The sequence below is a fragment of the Theropithecus gelada genome, chromosome X (genome assembly GCF_003255815.1).
Source record: "Theropithecus gelada isolate Dixy chromosome X, Tgel_1.0, whole genome shotgun sequence".
Lineage (NCBI taxonomy): Eukaryota > Metazoa > Chordata > Mammalia > Primates > Cercopithecidae > Theropithecus > Theropithecus gelada.
In genome coordinates, this window is record NC_037689.1 from 135864913 (window position 1) to 135891274 (window position 26362).

The 26362-nt window shown below is 37.6% G+C and overlaps 1 pseudogene across 1 annotated transcript; it reads right to left on the minus strand.

The window, feature by feature from the left end:
- Positions 1-1360: 1360 nt before the first annotated feature.
- LOC112615604 lies at positions 1361-2708 on the minus strand (annotated as a pseudogene). The gene has a single exon (XR_003117417.1). The product of XR_003117417.1 is annotated as an STARD3 N-terminal-like protein pseudogene (transcript).
- Positions 2709-26362: the final 23654 nt, after the last annotated feature.

Consider the following 26362-nt stretch of genomic DNA (forward strand, 5'->3'; position numbering starts at 1 on the left):
CACACTTTTTAAACATATATAGAAATTGGTCAAATCAAGGATGGTTTTGGCTTTTGTTGATGAATTCTCATAGAAAGCAACCAATGTAGTCAACGAAAGAGTCCCAAGTAGGTTAGCTCTAGCTCTGCTTCTATGTAATGTAGATGCTTGAATTATAAGGCCTAACCACTAGAAGGTAGAGAGCTAGCAATCTGGCTCTCTTACAACATACCATTTTCAATAAATGAAGGGCATATGGTTTTGGTTTTAATCTTTTGTCATTTCTTGAAATCATTCCATCATATCAGTGACAAATGAAAAGTTCCCCAATAGGCAGTGGGTCTCTAAAAACATTCTTCCTGGATACCATGATTTAATCTATGTTGGTTCAAAACTACTGGATACAGCAGAAATATTCGTTGATTTTCATCTACTTTATCGTTTTTCTTTTGTTAAAGTGCTAACATGTCCCCTTGATCCAAAAATCAAAAAGGCAAAAAATAACTAGAAAATTGGTACCTCCTTATTAACGCAAATAAGGTTATTAACGCAAATAATGCATTTTTAATGGTTTCATTGAGACATAATTCACATACCATAAAATTCGCTAATACAAAATGGACACTTCAATTTCAAATTATGGAAAATGCTGTGGTTCCACCACACTGTGAATATACTAAACCAATTTGGTCTAATATATTTTAATTATTTTATAATTTTAGTATTTCTGCTGTATTTGCATATCTGTAACTTATTAACAAAAACGTGTGGTTATCTTTCTTACTATGAAATTAATCTCTTTTGATTGAGAGACAGACAGGGGAAGTTTCCGATATTTTTGAACTTTAGGTATACTATCAGATACTGTGCTTAGTACCTGGGTGACGAAATGGTCTGTGCATCAAACCCACAAGACGCGAGTTTGCCTCTAATAACAAATATGTACATGTACTCTTGAACCTAAAATAAAAGTTAAAACAAGGGAAAGAAATTTTGTCTAAATTCATTTATACATTTAATAGTTCCATATTTGCCTCTGGTTCTTAATGCAGCCTAAAGTGAAAGAAGTTCGTTTCTCCAATCGTATTGGTTCTACAGAAAAGCTTGGGTCACTGATTGGCAGGCATCTTTGTGCCTATCTAAATGAGATTAGTCATTCCATTGCCCTTAAACATAGACTTCATAGCTTTGAAAGACAGGAGGCAGTCCTAGCCACCACACTTCTAATATAAAATAATATAGCTACAATTCTTTAAATCAAGTGACACAGCTAGATTTTCTGCTCCCTGAAAGCTACTTGAATATATTACTTACATTGTACTCTAAAAGAACATTTCACCATTTTGGCAAATGTTTTAACTTTCATAAGAATGCCTTTGCCTTTTTTTTTTTTTTTTTTTTCACATCGACATGTTGGATTTTATTACACTTTTTATAACTGTACAAAGAGCACATGTGCATGAGTTAAAAAACACAAGAGAAATGTAGGGTGTTAAAAAAGAAATACAAAATAAATCTGAGACATGAAACGAAAAAATTCCATTCTGTGAACTGAAATAAAAAGGTATCTTGCTTACTAAAAAAGTGTTATTTCAATATATTAAGTCTTTTGATGAGGAATACAGCACAAGACTTTCTTCACCTATTTGTTAACACATCAGACTCAGTCTCACTGAAGAGAGGATGAATCATGACATTACCTTACCGGCCACAGGCAGGTGACTAAATGTGCATGGATATGGTACAATGTCTGTGAGGTATTACAATACATAAATCTTTATTAGCTGTTCAATAAAGCCAGCAGTGGACGTCACCATTTCAACTTTACTGTCAACAGGGAGACTCGATTGCCGGCCTCTTTTTGCCTCGATGACTTTCTGTGAGGGTTTTTCACATTTAACAAAAGTAGTACTCACAGTTCTAAAAGTGGTTTCTCCCTGTCCTGTTTTTCTTCAGCTTCTTCAGATCCTGCTTCAGATTCAGGAGGGGAATAAAACTGACCATCAGAAAGACCACTAGGTATAAGTGCTGCCTTCTCTGAACTATCAGGAGTCTGTTTTCTTCTGCTTCTTGAGGTAACACTTTGAAATCCAGGAACCACGTCTCAATCCAGGCAAGGATGAATGAAATGATGGGCAGCCAAAAGCCCCTTGAGAGAAAAGCTTTGAAAGGATCACGTTTGCTAGTAAAAAGGCACTGGTCACTGCCGTTGTCAACGCTATTGCCCACCAATGGCGCAATCTGCACACAGCACATGCGAGTATTAACCCTTTAAATCGAAAAACTGCCAAAAGAAATATATCAAAATACGAAGAATAGTAGTCATACTGCATCACCTCCTTCTCTAATGTTTTCTCAATGCCTCCATTCACATTTAACTCTATTATCCACAGTAACGTTACAAATAAGAGGTCAAAGGTGACACACAAACAGAAAGTCCTCCTGACATCAGATATGCCTTTCTTTTCCCTTCCTTCATAGGACTCAATCCTGGCCATTAGTTGTGTGGGGTTGATGGAATGGACGTTGCGCAGAGAAGCATGGGAGTTCTGGTTCCCGGTGAGAGCGTTCTCCATGTCTTCTGCCAGATGGTTCATCCTGGAGGAGGGTTACAGGAGCCTTTTGCCAACCTCACCATCCCTAAAGAGAAGACACCTCAACGGGTGGTTCCTGCCCGGCTGCCCCAGGCTGGCCCGGGAACTGCGGCTCAGCGGTCACGCCCCGGCCTGAGGGGCCGCCTTTGCCTTTTTCTTACAGTTATCCTTTTCCCCTTCCTTTTGATATTTATTTTACTGTTGGTAAGTTACGAATTTTTCATTTACATTTGTATACTTCCAGAGGATTCATTTCAACAAAGAAAAGGATCAAAAAATGCAAGGAATTAGATCAGTATAAATATATTTGTGGGTACTTTTAAAATCATATCAATGAGGATGGTAGTAAATTCTAATTGCTTAGAACTATAACAAAGAGCTATTCTGAATGGGAGCAGAGATAATCAGCAATCCTTCAGTAAAGTGTACTCTGGCTATACAATGGGAACCTGCCAGTTTTGAGCCTTTTCCCCCCAATTTGGGGTGGGGGGTTCTTTTTGAGTATGCTTTCAAACCCTGTGATAAAATAAATACTTTAGTATTTCTGCTATATTTGCATATCTGTAACTTATTAACAAAAACGTGTGGTTCTCTTTCTTATTATGAAATTAATCTCTTTTGATTGAGAGACTAAGTATTGCAGTGGATAAAAAGACAGGTGTTAGAGTCAGGAAACAGGTTTGATAAGACCTCAAATCAAAATCTGTATCAGTTACATATGACCTTCAACAAATCCGTTTGTCTTTCTGTACTCAATTTCTTCATCTATAAAATAGGAAAAATATGCTTTGTTCTTTTTGTAAAATGCAGTGACAATACTCAGGATTTTCTTTACTATTCTATAGTGAAATGTGATTAATTATATTGACTAGTCATTTATAAAATAATTAAAAGTATACCCAAAGATCAAAAAATCTGAAACTTTCCCCTCTCTCTGTCTCTTATTTTATATAATAGATTGAAAATGGATAAGAAAGAGGATTTAACACTTAAGAAAACAATTTAGAGTTGTATTATCTGAGTGTTATGTTTTTTGTTATCCTAAGGAAACACCCTGTACTCATCAAAGAATCAAACTCCATTCTCCCCTCCCTCAGCCCCTGGAAATCACTAATCTACTTTTTGTCTCTGTGAAGTTGCCAATTATGGACATTTCATAGAAATGTGATTATACAATATATAGCATCTTGTATCTGGCTTCTTTCATTTAGCATAATGATTTCAAGTTTCATCTAGGTTATAGCATGTATCAGTACATTATTCCATTTTATTCATTTGTACAGATATGTCAAGTTTTTTTGTCCATTTGTGTTCCACTTTTAGGCTGTTATGAATAATGCTGCCATGAACATTCATTTATACATTTTTTTGTGGCCATATGTTTTCATTTCTCTTGCATATAAACTTAGCAGTGGAATTCCTAGGTCACTTGATAACTGTTGAGTTGTAAGAGTTCTTATATTCTGAGAATAAATCTCTTATCAGTTGTATATTTGTTAGTACTTTATCCCATTCTGGTGGGTTATTTTCTCACTTTCTTGATGATATGTTTTGGTACATAACATAATTTTGATGAAGCCCCACTTAGCTATTTTTTTTATTTGTTCCTTGTGCTTTCGTGTCATATCCAAGACTATTGCCTAAGCCAATGTCCTATGACTTACTCCTGTGTTTTCTTCTAAGAATTGTAGAGTTTTAGATGTTACATCTAGGTAATTGATAGATTTTGAATTAATTTTTGTATATGGTGTAAGGTAGTTGTCCAAGTTCATTCTTCTGCATGTGAGTATCCAGTTGTCCCAGAACCATTTGGCACCATTTGTTGAAAACATAATTTTTCTTTCATTGAATGGTCTTGACACGATTATCAAAAATCAATTGATCATAGAAATATGGGCTTTTAAAAAGAATGAGATCATGTCCTTTGCAGGAACATGGGGATGGAGGTGGAGGCCATTATCCTTAGCAAATTAACGCAGGAACAGAAAACCAAATACCGCATGTTCTCACTTATAAATGGGAGCTAAATAATGAGAACCAATGGGCACAAGGATAGGAACAACAGACACTGGTGCCTACTTGAGGGTGTAGGATGGGAGGAGGGAGAGGATCGGTAAAAATAACTATCAGATACTATGCTTACTACCTGGGTAACGAAATGGTCTGTGCATCAAACCCACATGACACGAGTTTGCCTCTAGTAACAAATATGTACATGTACTCCTGAACCTAAAATAAAAGTTAAAACAAAGGAAAGAAATATGGGTTTATTTCCAGACTCTCAATTCTATTTTATTGATCTATATATCTACACTTAGACCAGTACCACTGTAGATTTGTGGTAAGTTTTTCAAGATTGTTTTGCTTATTCTGCATCCTTTGAATTTCCATATGAATTTTAGGATCAACTTATTAAAATCTGCAAAAAAAGCTGGGATTGCATTGAATCTGTAGATCAACCTGGGAAGTATTGCCACCTTAATACTATTAGGCTTCCAACCTATGAACACAAGATGCTTTCCATTTATTTAGCTCTCCTTTAATTTCTTTGAACAAAATGTAACTTAATTTTGTAGGAGGAAAATTTTTATGGGATGTTCTTTAGCAGTCATCCATCTCCTATTACACCATGACACCTCTTAGTGGCATCCATATTGTCTCATGCTTTAGACCTTTTATGGGTAATTATAGGCTTTGTATTCAAACACGTCTGGATTTAAAACCAATTATGTTGTTTAGGGTCTGTGGGACCATTTAAAAATCAATTAGTTTTTCTGTGCTTTGTTGCTGTCTTATTTAAAATAGAGAAAATGTCTGCTTCAGGATTACTGTAAGGTATCAATAAGTATTGGAAAGTGTCTGCACGGTTTCTGGCACATGATGGTCATTCAATAATTGCTACTCTCCTTCTTAATCCTTGCTCACATCAAAATAAATTTTAAGATGAGTGCCAATGGATAATGGGGAAACCAATCAATCACTGGTACTGTGCTACCTTCTTAGGTAGTAGACGTATTAACTTTCTTAAAAATAATAGACATTTCAACAAATATTTTGGGGGAGATTTTAGGATATGTGCCTTTCAAATCACACACTACAGGCCACTCCCTCACAATAGTATTTAGCATTTACTACATAAATTATTCTGTGAGGAAATATAGGTAATGTGTAAGGTATAAATAGCTCTGCCTAAAGATACTGATATTGGAGTTGGTAGGACAACAAAAGCAAATAACTGATAGCTGTCATAAAGGCAATAGTTGACAACATTTTCTCAAAAAGATTGTCCAAAATAAGTGATATGAGGCTTTAGAGAAAGAAAAGGTCAAATGTAGCCTGGACTGGTCCACAAGGCTTTACGTAAATAAGGTAAATTTAGCCTTGGGGTTGAATAGGCCTTAGATAAGAAGAGAAATGGGAGAAGAGAGTATGGCAGGAATAAAGGCAATGTGTCAATGAAAGTTATATGATTGTAGGTTAGGGGATTGACTCCTGGTTAAAAACTTTTGTGTGACTATACAGGCCCACCCATACACAATTACAGGTTTTACCTGGCAGGCCTCATGGAGAAAAGCTGCCCTTCCCACACCAGACATAGTTCACAGCCAATTAGCTAAAGTTTTTGAGGGGAGCTGCAGTGAAAGCATCCCCTGGCCAGTCATGTTCTTCACATATTTGCATTCATAGCACCAGTGCCACAAAATGGATGGAACTGGAGTACATGATGTTAAGTGAAACAAAGCAGACACAGAAAGTCAAACTTTGCATTTTCTCACTCATTTGTGAGAACTAAAAATTTTAAAAATTGAACTAATGGACAGAGAGAGTAGAACGTTGGTTGCCAAAGGCTGGGAAGGATAGTGGGGTTGGGAGGCGAAGTCAGGATGGTTATTGGGTACAAAAATACAATTAAATAGAATGAATAAGATCTAGTATTTGATAACCTTCATTCTTAAATGTGTTTACCTGAGATTTGGGCAGAGGTCTTCTTTAGGTGCCTCTGTCAAGGCTTCATTATAGAGGGAGGAGGGGGAAATCTTAAAGATAACTTTTATTTCACTATGACTCAGTAACCAGTACTTTTCTACTCCGAGCCCACCCCCCCCCCCCCCCCCCCAACTACCTCAGAGTCCATAAAACTCTACGAGTCTTTTGTTTAGACTGAGATGACCCCCATGTCTGTGCTGGTCAACCTGATGTTCGACTGGTGCATCTTTTCATGGAGACAAATAAATCAGGATGAGTTAGCACTTCGTTTTCTTGGGTTTTGACCTCTTACTTATAATTGTGCAGTAAATGATTACAAGCTTAACTCTTATTTTTGACTTGTTGTTTTAATCGACTACTCCAACACCTGGCAGCTCAGCAATCTCCCAAAGCTCAGTTTAACTCCTAACAGTGGGTAAGAGCAACTTGCTCTGGCTAAATACACAAAAGAGAAAATTTATTGGAAGGGTATGAGATAGAGTAGATAATTGAAGGAAAAGCCAAAGAACCAAGCTTTAGAAAGGATAGGAGGCAAAGAATGCTAAGGCAGTAGGATCTAACTAACAACATTCCAGGAATCACTTTCTGAATTAATTAAGTCTAATTCTTGTGTTTAGTTCGTGTGTAACTCCATTCTCAGGGAAAGTTCCAGACAAAGGGAGCTTGGCTTAATTAGGACCACATTTCTACTTTGGCCTCCTTGTGTGATAATCCACAAAGATTGTATCCAAGGTGGGTCAGGTATTCCCTCAGAGAAAGATTTGCTACCAGATGAAGACAATTGGATGCTGGCAGAAAAAAAAAAAAAAAAAAAAAAAGACAGGTGTATTATAGGGAAGCACAAGTTGTCTTTGAAGGACAGTATAGATTTCAGTTTCTCAGGACTATGGGGTTGATGTAGAGGAGTAGAAGGGGATAGAACATAAATATCAGGGGCTTACTGTGGGACATCATAAAAGTCAGACTAAGAAATTTGTTATTTATCCTATAGCCACTGGGAGCCTTAAATCAAAAACATTTTGTCATTGGAGCAACATGATAAAAGTAATAATGTAGGAAGATTGCCTCGCTAACATAAGGATGAAACAGAAAGGAAGAGCGAACAAGGCAGGAGGTTACCATAAGAGTGTAAGCATGAGATATTAGCTTCCAGAAGGAGGATAAGTGGAATGAAATTGCCAGACATTGTAAAGGTAGATTTTCATAACTGATTGGTTGAATGAGGGGTAGGGAAGTCAAAGATGAAGAGTGACCAACAGACAGATTGGGTAGTGAAGAGGAATACCTTGATTAAGAGAGAAAAAGGCTTCAGTTTCTCCATCTGTACAATAAAGAGGTAAGACTAGATTTCTAAGGTGACTTCTAGATTTCAATTTTTATGATTATATGAGTTTTAAACAACTTTATTGAGGAATAATTGAGATGCAAAAATGGCACATACTTAATTGGTACAACTTAACGGATTTTGACATATGCCTACACCCTGAAACCATCACCACAATCATGATAATAAACATATCCATCACCTAGAAAAATTTCCTCATGCTCCTGATGCTCTTCTGTTTTTATTTTACTTTTTGCAGGAAGAACACTTATTAAAATCCTCAATTACTTTTTAAAATGCACAATACAGTGTTGCTAACTACAGGCACTATGTTGTACAGAAGATGCATAGAACGTCTTCATATTGCATAACTGAAACTTTATACTCATTGAACAACAATTCCCCATTTCCCTCTTTTTCCAGCCCCTGGCAACTACTACTATCTATTTCTATCAGTTTGACTATTTTAGATACTGCATATATGTGGAATCGCATAGGATTTGTCCCTTTGTTACTGGCTTATTTCACTTAGCATAATGCCCTCAAGGTTAATCCATGTTGTAACATATGGCAAGATTTTCTTCTTTTTAAAGATTAAAACATACTCCATTGTAAATATACACTACTGTTTTATATACATTCATCTGTCGATTGACATTTAAGTTGTTTTCATATCTTGGCTTTTGTGAGTGATGCTATAGTGAATATGAGAGTGCAGATACTTCTTCGTGATTCTAATTTCATTTTTTTTTGGATATATGCCTAGAAGTTGAATTGCTGGATCACAAAATACATTTGAAATTTTTTGAGAAAACTCCATACTATTTTCCACAGTGGTTGCATCATTTTACATCCCTACCAACAATGTACATGGGTTTCAATGTCTTCATATCCTTGCGAACACTTCTTTTTGTTGTTTCATAATAGCCATCTTAATTTGTATGGGATGATACCTCATTGTGATTTTTATTTGGACTTCACTGATAATGAGTGATGTTCGGCACCTTTCAATATACCTGTTGGCCATTTGTGTCTTCTTTGAAGAAATGTCTATTCAAGTCCTTTGCCCATTTTTTTAAAATTGGGTTATTTGTTTGGTTTTTGTTTTTGTTATTAAATTGTATGTTATACCTTATAGTTGTACCTTATATGTTTTAGATATCAATCCCTTATGAGATATTGGTTTGCAAATATTTTATCCCCTTCTAAAAGTTGCTTTTTCATTCTGTTGACTGTTTGCTGTGCAGAAGGCATTTATTTTGATACAGTCCCATATACCTATTTTTTTCTTTGTTTTCCTATGCTTTTGGTGTCATATCCAAGAAATATGGTTTAATCCTGCTGGCATAGCTCTGTGAAATTTAGAGAAGGTGCCAGATGTGGTGGCTCATGCCTGTAATCCTAGCACTTTGGGAGGCTGAGGCAGGTGGATCACGAGGTCAGCAGTTTGAGACCAGCCTGACCAACATGGTGAAACCCCATCTCTACTAAAAATACAAAATAAATTAGCTGGGTGTGGTGGCGGGTGCCTGTAATCCCAGCAACTTGGGAGGCTGAGGCAGCAGAATTGCTTGAAACTGGAAGACAGAGGTTGCAGTGAGCCAAGATTGCGCTACTGCACTCTAGCCTGGGCAATAAGAGCAAAACTCCGTCTCAAAAAAAAAATTTAGAGAAGGCACATAATGCTAAAATTTCTCCCCCAGGAGAGAAAGAGAGAGAAAATAGTAAAGCATGTATTCACCATTTTGGCCTTTAAGTGCACCGTTATAAGGAAAAGGAATGGATGGCTTACTGCAGCAAGCACAGCTCTGTGAGATTGGGAAAAGGTGCACAATACTGAGACTTCTCCCCCATAATGGAGGGAGAAGACTGGAAAGTGCATATTCATTAAAAAGGTTTTTGAGGCTTCCAAAATATGTAGTCAGGCTGATTGGTGAGGGTCTTTTCCTGTAAAAGCCAGTCTGTAAAATTGGGAGAGGTCCCTGTTTTTTCAAATGCATGAACACCAACACTAAACTACAAGAAACACAAAGAATCAATAAAATATAACACAACCAAAGCAAAAAGTAAATCTATAAAATGTGATGGTAAAGAAATAGACATCTGTGAATTTCTTGATAAAAAATTCAAAATAGTAGTCTTAAAGAAGCTCAGTGAGTGATATGGTTTGGCTCTGTGTCCCCACCCAAATCTCATCTTGAAGTATACTCCCATAATTCCCACATGTTGTGGGAAGGACCCAGTGGGAGATAATAGAGTCATGGGATCGTTTCCCACATACCGTTCTCGTGGTAGTAAGTCCCACAAGATCTGTTGTTTTTATAAGAGGAGACTTGTTTCACTTGACTTTTATTTTCTCTCTTTGCCTGCTGACATCCATATAATATGTGACTTGCTCCTCTTTGCCTTCTGCCATGATCATGAGGCTTCCCTAGCCATGTGTAACTGTAAGTCCAATTAAACCTCTTTCTTTCATAAATTGTCCAGTCTTGGGTTACCTTTATCAGCAGTGTGAAAATGGACTAATATAGTAAATTGGTACCAGTAGAGTGGGGTGTTGCTGAAAAGATACCTGAAAATGTGGAAGCAACTTTGGAACTGGGTAACATGCAGAGATTGGAACAGTTTGGAGGTCACAGAAGAAGAGAGAAAAATGTGAGAAAGTATGGAACCTCCTAGAGACTTGTTGAATGACTTTGCCTAAAATGCTGATAGTGATACAGACAATGAAACTCAGGTTTAGGTGGTCTCAGATAGAGATGAGGAAGTTGTTGGGAACTGGAGCAAAGGTAACTGTTATTATGTTTTAGCAAAAAGACTGGTGGCATTTTCCCCTGCCCTAGAGATTTGTGGAACATTGAACTTGAAAGAGATGATTTAGGCTATCTGGCAAAAGAGATTTTTAAGCAACAAAGCATTCAAGAGGTGGCTTGGATGCTGTTAAAGGCATTCCATTTTATATGCGAAGTAGAGCATAAAATTTGGAAAATTTGCAGCCTGACAATGTGATAGAAAAGAAAAACCCATTTTCTGAGGAGAAATTCAGGCTAGCTGCAGAAATTTGCATAAGTAATGAGGAGCCTAATGTTAATCCCCAAGACAATGGGGAAAATGTCTCCAGAGCATGTCAGAGGTCTTCATGGCAGCCCCTCCCATCACAGGCTCAGAGGCATAGGAGGGAAAAATGGTTTCTTGGGCCAGGCCCAAGGTCCCTGTGGTGTGTGCAGTCCAGGGACTTGTTGTCCTGCATCCAAGCCACTCCAGCCATGACTAAAAGGGACCAAGATAAAGCTTGGGCTGTTGCTTCAGAGGGTGGAAACCCCAAGCCTTGGCAGCTTCCACATGGTGTTTAGCCTGCAGGTGCACAGAAGTCAAGAATTGAGGTTTAGGAACCTCTGCCTAGATTTCAGATGTATGGGAATGTCTGGATGTCCAGGCAAAAGTTTGCTGCAGGGGTGGGGCCCTCATGGAGAACCTCTGCTAGGGCAGTGAAGAAGGGGGATGTGAGATCGAAGCCCCCACACAGAGTCCCTAGTGTGGCACTGCCTAATGAAGCTGTGAGAGGAAGGCCACTGTCTTCCAGAGCCCAGAATGGTAGATCCACTGACAGCTTGTATAGTGCACTTGGAAAAGTCACAGCCCTTCAATGTTAGCCTATGAAAGCAGCCAGGAAGGAGGCTGTACCCTGCAAAGCCAGAGGGGCAAAGCTGCCCAAGACCATGGGAAGCCACCTCTTGCATCAGTGTGACCTGGATGTGAGACATGGAGTCAAAGGAGAACATTTTTGGAGCTTTAAGATTTGACTGCCCTGCTGGATTTCAGACTTACATGGGTCCTGTAGTGCTTTGTTTTGGCCAGTGTCTCCTATTTGGAATGGCTGTATTTATCCAATGCCTGTATCCCCATTGTATCTAGGAAGTAAATAACTTGCTTTTGATTTTACAGGCTTATAGATGGAATGGACTTGCCTTACCTCAGGTGAAACTTTGGACTGTGAACTTTTAATTCTGAAATGAGTTAAGACTTTTGGAGACTGTCAGGAAGGCATGATTGACTTTCAAATGTAATGATATGAGATTTGGGAGGGGCTGGGGCAGAATGATATTGTTTGGCCTGTGTCCCCACCCAAATGTCATCTTGAATTGTATCTCTGAGAATTCCCACTTGTTGGAGGGACCTGGTTGGAGATAATTGAATCATGGGGGTGGTTTCCCCCATACCATTCTTGTGGTAGTGAATAAGTTTCATAAGATCTGTTGGTTTGATAAGGGGAAACTCATTTTGCTTGGCTTTCATTCTCTCTCTTTGCCTGCTGCCATCCATGGAAGACATGACTTGTTCATCCTTGTCTTCTGCCATGATTGTGAGGCTTCCCCAGTCACATGGAGCTGTAAATCACCCAGTCTCAGGTATGTTGTTATCAACAGCATGAAAATGGACTAACACAGTGAATTTCAAGAGAACAAAAATAGACAACTAAGTGAATTCAGTAAAATGATTCATAAACAAAGGAAGAATATTAACAAAGAGATAAGAAACCATAAAAAGAACCAAATGGAAAAACTGAAACTGAAGAATACAATAATTGAACAAAAAAAATTCAATTCACTAGAAGGATTCAATGACAGACACATCAAGAAGAAGAAATAGTAAATTTGAAGGCTGGTCATTTGAAATTATCTAGTCAGAGGAACAAAAAGAAAAAAAGAATGAAAAAGAGTGAGGAAAGCCTAAGGGACTAGGGGACACCTTCAAGTGAACCAATATGGAAGTTCCAGAAGGAGAAGAGAAAGAAAGGGGAAGAAAGTTTATTTTAAAAAACAATGACTGAAAACTTTCCAAATCTGAGGGGAGGGAAGGATGGGAATGGAGATCCAGATTCATGAAGCCCTAAGAATCCCAAAGAGAATGAATCCAAAGTAGTCTACCTCAAAACACATTGTAATCACATTGTCAAAGAGAATCTTGAAAAGAAGCAAGAGAAAAGTGACTCATCACATAAATGGAGCCTCCATAAGACTGTTGGCAGATTTCTTAGCAGAGCCTTTGCTGGCCAGAAGGAAGTGGAATGATATATTCGAAGTGCTGAAAGAACAATCTGCCAACCATAACATTATACACAGTAAAACTGTCCTTCAAAAATGAGGGAGAGATAGAGACTCCCAAAGACAAACAAAAGCTTAGGGAATTAATCACCACTAGGCCTTCCTTACAAGAGATGCTAAAGGGACCTACCTCTTCAAGTTGAAATGAAAGGATGCTGAACAGCAACATGAAAGCATATGAAGTATAAAACTCACTGATAAAGGTAAATCCATAGACAAACACAGACTGTAATACTGTACTGATGGTGTGTAAATCACCATATTTTAGTATAAAAGTATTTTTAAAGTATTAATAAAACTTAATAAAAAATTCGTTAATTGATATGCTGGATAAATGATGAATACTGTGAAATCAATAATATAAAGTATATGTTGGATAGGTGTAAAATTGTGGAGTTTTTGTAAGTGGTTGAAGCTAAGTTGTTATCAACTTAAAATAGACTGTTACAAGACTGTTATGTAAGCCTCACAGTAATCACAAAGAAAATACCTTAGCAGATACACAAAAGAAAAAGAGAAAGGAATCAAAACATATCATGACAAACAATCAGTGAAACACACACCAAAAAAAAGACAGCAGGAGAGGAAAAGAGCAACAAAATAACTACAAAATGAGCAGAAGGAAATTAATAAAATGGTGAAAGTAAGTCATTTTCTATTAATAATTATTTTAAACATATATGGATTAACTCCCTCAATCAAAATACATAGAGTGGCTGAATAGTTCAAAAAACAAGATCCAACTGTGTGCTGTCTACAAGAAACTCACTTTAGATTTATGAGTTTTGTTTGATTTGATCTGGAAGTATGCTAGGCCTGTGGAATGCATCATTTAGACATATATGCCCATTCTTTGGGTCTAGTGCTGGAGCTGTTATTAACCCACTCATTTTGCTTTGTGCCACTATTAGGCCATTCTCACTCTGCTAATAAAGACATATCCAAGACTGGGTAATTTATAAAGGAAAGAGATTTAATTGACTGACTGTTCCACTTGACTCAGGAGGTCTCACAATCATCATGGAAGGTGAATGAGGAGAAAAGGCACGTTTTACATGGTGACAGGCAAGAGAGCATATGCAGGGGAACTCCCCTTTATAAAACCATCAGATCTTGTGAGACTTATTCACTATCATGGGAACAGCATGGTAAAAACATGCCCACAGTATTCAATTACCTCCCACCATGTGTCTCCCATGACACATGGGAATTATGGGAGCTACAATTCAAGATGAGATTTGGTTGGGGATATAGCCAAACCATATCAGTGCCCCAGACCTTTTTTAGTCAAGAAAAGGTTAATGCTTTTCCTTACCATCTTACAGGAATAAATACACATTTCTTTATATTTAAATAACCCTTTACAGATAGAGTAGTCTTCACATCTGAATCTACTATGCATTTCACTCTGTGAGGTAGGCAGTGCAATAATATATTTATTTCATTGATGAGGAAACTGAGGCATAACAAGATGAAGTGAATTTCCCAAGGACACATAGATAAAAGGTGAAGCTAAAACTAGGATTCAGTTATTCTGATTCCTAGTCTAGGACTGTTACATTATACTAAACTATATAAAGCAGTTATGGCACTTGAATGAATTTAGATTGCATATGAATAACTTAGGTGAAAAAGTGCTATGGTAGATGACTATATTAGAAGCATTTGAGTCCTGAAAAATCATATATGCCACATTTATTTCCAAAATCTAGAATACAAACTAAACAGAAAAAGTAGATATGTGTGTGTTGTAGAATGGTGTCTTTGGGCTAGTTTCAATAACTTCCCTTTCATTTTACTTCTCCCTAATGCAACCACATGGTTCAAAATTGGGTTTTAAAAATAAGCTAATTTGTTGAAATGATTAATAAAAATTGAAAATATAGAAATGGGACTAGTCACAGTATTTCTACCTCTATTTCCTTTCCCTTGACTGTAGTATGGAATACATTTATTGGTTGGGCATGGATATTGCTTATGATAGACAACATTAATGCCTCCCCCAAGGTCACTGGATTCTGCTGCATGAGTACCCTGATACCACCCCAAAACTATTTTTCCCATCCCAGGAAGAGTTAGGGATAGTAGGGTTGGATCTCAGGACATCATCCTGAAAATCATGGATGTTTGGAATGTCTTTTATAATTCCCACCTGTAAGAGCAGAACCAACTTCCCACTGGTCCTTCTCCAAGCCTGGAACACTTAAAAGTGGGGAGAGAAACTTATTACTCATTAATTTATTGCTTTTTAAAATGAAGAGAAAGGAGAGAGAGATCTAAAAATATTGGCTCAGGTACCTTATCTTCTCCAAGGGAAAAAAATTTAAAACTCAAAATATTCCTCTGACTTGGTCATGCTGACCAGAACAAAATTACTTTTGATTTTTCATGTATTTTGAAAGGAAATTTTTAAAAGAACAAACGTTAGTATGGTCTTGGACTTTATTTGTTACAAAAAGGAAAAATCACATACAGAGTCTAAAGTGTGCTTTACCATCCTTTAACCCAACCTCTAAGATCAAACAATCACAAATAAAAATTTCAGAAATATACTCTACTGTCCATCAGTCCATCTATCACATTGAGGCAGAGGCATAGCAATCATCATTTTGAGCCACTGCTTTTATCTCAAAACCTCACAATTCCAGCTAAGAAAAAGGCCACAATAACAAACGAATTTTCTTGGAATACTGATTTTAGATATGTTTACCATTCAATTTTATATTGTTTTTCTTTGTGTGGTAGGAGTATAATTAAGTCAGTAAATATAATTTTTTTAAATTTTTAATTAGTTTCTTCCATAAATACTTTTCTTAAACTTCTGGTACTTGCTACAACATGTCTTCTAGTGAGTACTAGTAAATAACACAGAAGAATTAGCAACTGGAAAACAGGTTCTATCAGAAAAAAGCTAGTGAAAATCTTATTCACTACCTATCAAATGAGTGTAGCTTTACTGTATTTGGAAAACCTTTTCAAGTTCATTGTTCAGGCAAGTTTTTCCTCAATATATGCATTTATAATCATTCTCAGCTTGGAACTCTTCAGGCCCTTTTCACCAAAGTCAGTGTATATCTTCTGCTGGGGCTCTACCTTGAAAGTAAACATTAAATATGTTGTCTTAAATATTAGCAGTTCAAATCTGAAAAACCAATATGATGAGTAGAAAGGTAAAAATAGGATTAGCATTTGTTTTTATAATCTATATATACCGAGAATTTGAATTCCAATTAACTAAGCCTACACAAAGTGCCAGGTACCTTGCTAGTCGATGGGACTGAAAACCTAGATAGGAAAGTATCTGTATGCTCAAGACCCTCAGCGTCTCATGGGAGATACAGAAAAAGAAGCAAATAATTCTAATGCAATGTGGTGTGATACTGGCTGTCATATAGATACGTTCAAAGTACCACATGTAATTTGAGGAGCTGCAAATTTCCTCAAGTTGTGTTAAGGAGAGGTTTTCCTGAGGTGGGGATATTTACTTTGAGTCTTAAAATATGATTAGAAACTCCTCAAAGAAAGAAAGATGGATAAGGGCAATGTGAAAGGAATAAAAACTGATATGAAGTTAAGATGACTGGTATATCCGAATATATGGGGCAAAGTAAAAAATCCAAAAAAGCCCATTGGATTTTTTTTATTGATTTACAGCTTAATCATACGAGCACAATGAATATTTAGAGACTATATGATATAAAAAGAACAATCAGTATAAGCTATTATGTCTTCCTGAATCTCATTTAAAACTTAATTAGATCTGGCGGGAAGCTGGCAGAATCCAATCTGAATGGAAGGAGACAGATCTGTCACTGTAAAAAAATATCGAAAAGTCAGCTTATTTCTCCATGAGCCCAGAAATTATCTGTAAACTCCACTTTGCAATGTTGGAAGAGTAGATTCTTGCCTTAGAAGAGACATTTCAGTTTATAAGTGTTTTCCAAATACGTTTTCATTTTATCCTTATAACTATTCTTTGAGGTATTGACAAATAGGACATTTATTATTATCCCTTTCATCAATATATGAACTAAGGTCAGAGAAGTCAAGTAACTTTTAAAAGTCACAAAGCATGTCAGTTTGTATAGCCAAGACCAAAATTCATATTTTCTGATACTAAATATTTCATTCCCTACTATACCACACACTATGTTTACCAAAATTTACAACACACTTTTAAAACAAAATATGCCATGAAATTATAATTATATTTAAATTGTTCTATGATAATCTTTACTTAAATTGAACTGAATTAATTCATTTCTTCAAAATAAATCTACTTATACCTACCCTGAGACATGTAGGTGTGAGGTAACTTTTTTCCAAAAATCCTTACAGTAGAAAATCCTACATTCTTCACCTTGCTTATTGTCCTGTGACACTGACTTGTGTAAACATACACCAACAAGCCTCTTACCTTTAGCATCCTGTTTGCTTTGGCCAGTGAGGAGAGGCACTTTCAGGTGAGAGAAAAGGCAGAAGATGAGGTTGGAATATGTATTATACTCCCTTAACTCCTTCCCTGCTCTTCTAGAGTAGGATGGCTATGTCCTGCTACTGAAGGCCACAGCTCCAGTCATGTAGCTCTTCACACATAACTATCCTGTCTGGGTTCTGATAATCATTTCCTCCTTTGTTCCTTCAAGCCCAGGGGTGCTAACAGTACCCCATTGTTGTTAGTCCTGGGGTACTTAACCATTACTTACTGCTATTCCTAAATCCTAGCCACACTTTTGTAAATAGTCCATGTGTTAAATTCTCCTCAACTTATTCATCATAAGTGTGTCATATGTTTCCTGCTTGGACTGGACTGATAAAGCCGCTAATCTTCCTTTTTGCTTCCTTGCACCCATTTCTGATACTCTCCCCATGCAAACTCCTTGTTTTCTAATGACCATCATAGATTCACTGGTGTATTCTCAATCTCATTATTCCCCAAATCTTCATATTCCAGTACTAGCTCTTGGTCATTAAATCATTCATGAGGGCCTCTGTCAGATGTATTTGGTGGTTAAGGATGTAACCCTGTAGACACTAAAGATCTATGGAGTCATTGATGCTTAAAATGTAATTGTATTGACTCAACAGCAAGATTCATCACACATTTTACAAATATGGAAGATACACACACACACACACACACACAGCATAACTTTATCAGATGGATCTGGGCTTGTTGAAAATTTTGAGGTCTATGCAATTGGTAGTGTAAGTCCAAGCTATACTCTTAAATTATAATGCCCACAAGTCTTAGGAACTATTTTTGTCATTTCAGTACAGTGCCTTTCTCAATAATGTCTATTTTGCTGAAAGCAAAAGAAGTCAGAAAACCAACAAATAATTATAATTTCTTTTTAAAAACTTTTATTTAAGTTCAGGGATACATGTGTAAGTTTGTTACACAGGTAAACTTGTGTCATGGGGTTTATTGTATAGGTTATTTCATCACCGAAGTATTAAGCCTAGTACCTGCTAACTATTTTTTTTGATCCTCTTACTCCTCCCATCATCCACCTTCTGATTGACCCCAGTGTGTGTTGTTCCCCTCTATGTGCTTATGTGTTCTCATCATTTAGCTCCCACTTGTAAGTGATAACATGTGGTATTTGGCTGTGTGTTCCTATGTTAGTTTGCTAAGAATAATGACCTCCAGCTCCACCCATGTCCCTGCAAAAGACATGATCTCATTCTTTTTTATGGCTACATAGTATCCCATGGTGTATATGTACCACATTTTCTTTATGCAGTCTATCATTGATGGGCATTAGAGTTGATTCCAGGTCTTTGCTATTGTGAATAGTGTTACAATGAACATACCTGTGCATATGTCTTCATAATAGAATGATTTATATTCCTTTTGTATAGCATACACCCAGTAGTGGGATTGTTGGGTTGAATGGTATTTCTGTCTCTGGGTCTTTGAGGAATTTGCACACTGTCTTCTACAATGGTTGAACTAATTTACACTCCCACCAATAGTGTATAAGCATTCCTTTTTTGTCCATAACCTTGCCAGCATCTGTTATTTTTTGACTTTTTCATAATAGTCATTTTGACGGGTGTGAGATGGTATCTCATGGTGGTTTTGACTTGCATTTCTCTAATGATCAGTGATACTGAGCTTTTTTTCATATGCTTGTTGACCACATATATATCTTATTTTGCAAAGTGTCTGTTCATGTGCTTTACCAACATTTGTATATGGATGTTTGTTTTTTTCCTGTAAATTTGTTTATGCTCCTATAGATGCTGGACATTAGACCTTTGTTGGATGCATAGTTTGCAAAACCTGTCTCCCATTCTGTAGGTCATCTGTTTACCTTGTTAATAGTTTCTATTGCTGTGCAGAAGCTCTTTAGTTTAACTAAATCCCATTTGTCAGTTTTAACTTTTGTTTCAATTGCTTTTGGCATCTTCGTCATGAAATCTTTGCCTGTGCCCATGTCCTGAAGTAATGCCTTGGTTGTCTTCCAGGGTTTCATTTTACGTATTAATATTGTCATGGAGCCTCAACATAAATTGACTTCTCAGCGGCTACATTTTTCCTACAGTTAAAATGGGAAACCTTTGAGAATGAGTTACTGTGTTACAGGTTAGCTCCTGCAGCTCAGGTAATTTTAAAAAGCCTCTAAAAATCACGGAGAAGAGGGACAAGATGTCTGACTAGATGCAGTCACAAAGCACTGCTGCCATCAAGGGAGTCCAAATTATCCAGCAAATCACCATAGTTTGGAGAAATTATGCTCAGAGTGGAGGTAGAGGCAACGCTGAAGCGGAGACTCTTTAGTCTCAGCCTCACAGCAGGGACAAAGCTGTGAACCCTGCACAGTGTGGCCAAATTCCGGGGCTTATCCCTGACCTCAAAAGGCTCCTGGCAAAGGAGGGAGCTGAGGAATAGCTCATTCTCACTGTGGGCCTCTGAGATCCTAGCTACAAGGAACCCCACATCCCCCATGGACATGTTAACTGTCAGGGGACTCTCCCTGGGGAGCAGGCAGAAACAGGCCTTCAGATAGCATGGAGCCTAGGAGCTTTTGTGTTCTGAGCAGTTCCAGTGGACAGCAGTCATACATACCCATTCCCCAGGGCTCCATGTGCACCGCCAGGTGGTATGGGCCCCAGCTGAGTTCTGAGCCAGCAGAGAGTAGGGCCAGCCTTCTTGTGGAAGTTCAATGCATCTGCTCTGCAAATCCTCCTGCCTTCTGGCCCTTCCCAGAGTCTATGCCTAGCTACCTTGCAGGAGGGGGTGCATAGCACAACCCTTGTAGCACAGCCTGAGTGCGTTGCTGCACCTAAATACTTTCCTGTTGATCAGGAGCACATTGGACCCTACAGTGCAGCCAGGACTCAAGTGGAAGAGAAGACTCCACCATCAGAGCAGTGAGAAGTGTGAGACTTGTGGGCTCCTGTGCTGGGGTGGGAACAGTGCATGCCTCCTCCTACAAGGTCAGTCCAGAGAAAGTGTGACATATCTCTCTGCTGCAGCCTTTGCACTTAACAAAAGAAATGCAGGCACTGGACTAGTAATTGGAGGCAGCTCCCCCAAGGCCTAGAGGAGCATCTCTGATGTGAGGGGGTCATCTGTCTTTCTGCCTCCCTGTAGGGCACACCTATCGTGCATGCCTCCTCCTACAAGGTCAGTCCAGAGAAAGTATAACATATCTCCCTGTTGCAGCCTCTGCACTTAACAAAAGAAACGCAGGCACAGGACTAGCAATTGGAGGCAGCTGCCCCAAGGCCCAGGAGTGGACCTGGTGAGGGGGTCATCTCTCTTTTTGCCTCCCTGTAGAGCACACCTGTGAACATAAGAAAGTACAGAAGAGCCATGTGGCTGGGTATTAACCTAACTACCTGCCATCATTCTCAAGTGCCATCTTCTGGATTGCAGTCCAAACTACAAAACCAAAAATTTATCCAGCTAATACATATACATCTGAAACGAAGTACAAGAATTCATCTGCACACGAAGATGCTATGCAGACCCCTGGCCCTCTGAAAGCATCCGGAAACAAAGCCACTTGACTGTACTCAGCTTACATCATAGCTAAAGGAACACCAACCCTCCCAGATAAGAAAGAATCAGCATAAGAACTTTGACTATTCAGAAAGCCACAGTGTCCCCTTACCTCCAAATGAACCCACGTGCTCCCCAGCAATGGTTCTTAACCAGTCTGAAATGACAGAAATATCAGACATAGAGTTCAGAATCTGGATAGCAGGAAACTCAGTGAGATTCAGGAGAAAGTTGAAACCCAATCCAAGGAATCTAAAGAATCCAGTAAAATAAGCCAAGAGCGGGAAGACAAAAGGTTCATTTTAAGAAAGAACTAAACTGAACTTCTACAGCTGAAAAAGCTCACTACAATAATTTCATAATACAGTCAAAAGTGTTAACAATAGAATAGACCAAGCCCAGGAGGGAGTCTCAGAGCTCAGAGACTGGTTCTTTGAGTCAACTCGGTCAGAGAAAATTTAAGAAAAACAAATTCAGAAAAATAAACAAAACCTCTGAAACATATGGGAATATGTAAAGAGACTAAACCTATGACTCATTGGCATGCCTGAGAGAGAAGAAAAGAGAAAAAACAACTTGGAAAATATATATGAGGATATAGTCTATGAAAATTTCCTAATCTCACTATAGAGGATGATAAGCAAGTCCAAGAAATACAGAAAATCCCAGCTAGATACTATATAAAATGACCATCCCCAAGGCACATAGTCATAAGATTTACTAAGGTCCAAGTAAAAGAAAAAAAATCTTAAAGGCAGTTAGGAAGTAGGAGTAGGTCACATAAAGAAGGAACCCCATCAGGCTAGCAGCAGACCTCTCAGTAGAAAACCTACAAGCCGGAAGAGATTGGGGGCCTATTTTCAACATCCTTAAAGAAAAGAAATTCCAACCAAGAATTTCATATCCTGCCAAACTAAGCTTCATAAGTGAAGAAGAAATAAAATACTTCTCAGAGAAGCAAATGCTGAGGGAATATGTTTCAACTAGACTAGCTTTAAGACTCCCTTAAGGGAGTGCTGAGATATGGAATTGAAAGAATGACACCTTTCACCAAAAAACCACACTTAAGTACATAGCCCACAGGCATTATAAAGGAACTACACAATTAAGTCTATGTAATAAGCTAACAACACAATGATAGTATCAAAATCACACATATCAGCACTAACATTGAATATAAATGGACTAAACACCCCACTTAAAAGACACAAAGTGGCAGGCTGAATAAAATGACAAGATCCAACCATCTGTTGTCTTCAAGAGTCCCATTTTACATGTAATGGCACCCAAAAACTCAAAGTAAAAGGATGGAGAAAGATTTACCATGCAAATGGAAAACAAAAAGAAGCAGGAATCACTGTTCTTATATCATATGAAACAGAATTTAAACCAACAAAAATTAAGAGGACAATGAAGTGCATTACATAAAGATAAAGGGTACAATCCAACAAGAAGCCTTAACTATCTTAAATATATACGCACTCAATACTGGTGCACCCAGATTCATAAAACAAGCTGTTCTTGACCTACAAAAAGACTTAGACAACCACACAATAATAGTGGGAGACTTCAGCACCTTACTAACAGCATTAGACAGATCATCAAGGTAGAAACTAACAAAGAAATTCTGGACTTAAACTTGACACTTGACCAATTGGACCTAACAGGCATTTACAGAACACTCCACCCAACGACCACAGAATATACATTCTTCTCATCTACACATGGAACATATTCTAAGATAGACCACATGCAAGTCTCAACAAATTTTTAAAAAATTGAAATTGTACTCTCAGTCCACAGTGCAATAAAATAAAAACCAATGTCAAGAAGATCTCTCAAGACTACACAATCACATTAAATTAAACAACTTGCTCTTGAATAACTCCTGGGTGAACATTGAAATTCAGGAATAAATAAAAAAAATCTTTGAAATTAATGAAAATATAGACACAATTTATCAAAATCCCTGGAATGCAGCTAAAGGGGTGTTAAGAGGAAAGTTTATAACCATAAACAACTTCATCAAGAAATTAGAATAATCTCAAACTAATCAACTAACTTTGCACTTAAAGGAACTAGGAAAAGGAGAACAAACCAACCTGAAAGCTAGCAGAAGAATAAAAATAATTAAATTTAGAGAAGCTAATGAAACTGAGATGCAAAAATCCATTTAAAAGATCAATTAAACCAAGAATTTGTTATTCACAATAATAACTAACACTGATAGAATGCTAGTTGGACTAACAAAAAAAAGAGAGAGAAGATCCAAGTAAGTAAAATCATAAATGACAAATATAACATTACAACTGATCCAAAGAAATTCAAAAGATCCTCAGAAACTACTATGAACGACTCTATGAACATAAATTAAAAATCTAGAGGAAATGAATACATTACTGGAAATGCACAACCTTATAAGACTCTACTATCAGGAAGAGATTGGAATCTTGAATAGACAAATACCAGGTTCTGAAATTGGATCAGAAACAAACAAACAAAAACCTATCAACCAAAAAAAGCCTTGGACCAGATGGATTCACAACAGAATTCTACCATATATAAGAAGAAGAACTAGTGCCAATACTATTGAAACAATTACAAAAAATTGAAGAGAAGGGACTCCTTTCTAACTCACTCTATGAAGCCAACATCAGCCTTATACCAAAATCTGGCAGAGACACAGTGAAGAAAGAAAACTTCAGCTCATCTGATAAACACAAATGTAAAAGTTCTCAACAAAATGCTAGCAAACTGAACCCAGCAGCACATCAAAAAGTTAATTGGCCCCAATCAAGTAGGCTTCATTCCTGTGAAGCAAGGTTGGTTCAGCATAGGCAAATCAATAAATGTGATTCACCACATAAATAGAATTAAAACAAAAATCATATGATTATCTCATTAGATGTAGAAAAAGCTTTCCATGAAATCTAACATCTCTTCATGATAAAACCCTCAACAGATGGGTCATTGAAGAAATATAGCAATACCTCAAAATAATAAGAGCCATCTATGACAGACCCACAGCCAACATCATGCTGAATTGACAAAAGCTGGAAGTATTCCCCTTGAGAACTGGAACAAGACAAGGATGCCCACTGTCACCACTCCTATTGAACATAGCACTATAAGTCCTAGCTGGAGAAAACAAAGAAGAATAAAGAAATAAAAGGCATCCAAATAGGAAAAGAAGTCGAATTATCTCTCTTCACCGGTAATGTGATTCTATTCTTAGAAAACTCTAAAGACTATGCCAAAAGGCTACTAGAACTGATAAATGATTTTGTAAGGTTTTAAGATACAAAATAAATGTATAAAAATCAGTAGCATTTCTATGCACCAAAAACATCCAGGTGGAGAGTCAAATCAAGAACACGATCTCATGTACAATAGCCACAAAGAAAATGAAATACCTAGGAATACAGCAAACCAATGATATGAAAGAGTTGTACAAAGAGAACTATAAAAGACTGCTAAAACAAATCAGAAACAGCACAAATAAATAGAGAAACATCCCATGCTCATGGATTAGAAGAAACAGTATCATTATGATGGCCATACTGAGGTTCAATGCTTTTCCTGTGAAACTGTCAACATCATTCTTCACAGAATTAGAAAAACTTATTTTAAAATTCATATGGGACCAAAAAAGAGCCTAAATAGCCAAAACAATCCTAAGCCAAAAGAACAAAGCCAGAGGCATCACAGTAAATGACTTCAGATTATATTATAAGGCTACAATGACCAAAACAGCATGGTACTGCTACAAAAACAGACACATAGACTAATAGAACAGAATAGAAAACTCCAAAATAAAGCCACACACCTACAACCATCTGATCTTCAACAAGGCTGACAAAAACAAGCAATGGGGAAAGGGCTTTCTGTTCAATAAATGATGCTGGGATAATTGGTTAGCCATATGCAGAAGGATGATATTAGCCACTTAACTTTCACCATATACACAAATTCACTCAAAGTGGATTAAATATTTAAATGTAGGACCTCAAACAGTAAAAAAAAAAAAAAAAAAAAAAACCCTAGAAAAAAATCTAAGAAAGACCTTCTCTACACACACCTTGGCAACGAATTCATAACCAATTCCCCAAGAGCAACTACAAGAAAAACAAAATTTAACAACTAGAACCTAATTAACCTAGAGAGCTTCTATACAGCAAAGGAAACCATCAATAAAGTAAACAGACAATCTACAGAAGAGAAAAAATTATTCACGAACTATGCATGTAACAAGAACATAATATCTAGAACCTATAAGGAACTAAATAAATCAACAAGCAATAAACAATCCCATTAAAATGTGGGCAAAAGACATAAACATACACTCCTAAAAAGAAGAAATACAAAGGTCCAGCAAACATATGAAAAAATGTTCATCATCACTAATCATCAGAGAAATGCAAATCAAACCATCTGATACCAGTCAGAATGGCTATTACTAAAACGTCAAAAAATATAACAGATTTTAGTGAGGTTATGAAGAAAAGGGAATGCTTATATACTGTTGGTGGGAATGTAAATTAGTTCAGCCTCTGGAGAAAGCAATTTGGAGATTTCTTAAAGAACTTAGAGTTACCATTCAACCCAGCAATCCCATTACAGACCCCCAAAATATAGATCATTATACCAAAAGGACATATAACCTCGTATGTTCATCACCGCACTGTTCACAATAACAAAGACATGGAATCAACCTAAATGGTCATCAATGGTGGATTAGACAAAGAAAATGTCGTATATATATACGCCCTGGAATACTACACAGCCGTTAAAGAGAATGAAATCATTTGCTTTGTACCAATATGGATGGAGCTGAAGGCTACAATCCTAAGTGAATTAACACAGGAACAGCAAACCAAATACCACATGTTCTCTCTTTTTTTGTTTTTGAGATGGAGTCTCGCTCTGTCGCGGCCCAGGCTGGAGCGCAGTGGCCGGATCTCGGCTCACTGCAAGCTCCGCCTCCCGGGTTTACGCCATTCTCCTGCCTCAGCCTCCCGAGTAGCTGGGATTACAGGCGCCCGCCACCTCGCCCGGCTTTTTTGTATTTTTTTTAGTAGAGACGGGGGTTTCACCGTGTTAGCCAGGATGGTCTCGATCTCCTGACCTCGTGATCCACCCATCTCGGCCTCCCAAAGTGCTGGGATTACAGGCTTGAGCCACCACACCAGGCCCACATGTTCTCTCTTTTTTTTTTTTTTTGAGACGGAGGCTCACTGTGTCGCCCAGGCTGGAGTGCAGTGGCACGATCTCGGCTCACTGCAAGCTCCGCCTCCCGGGTTCACGCCATTCTCCCGCCTCAGCCTCCGAGTAGCTGGGACTACAGGCGCCCGCCACCTCG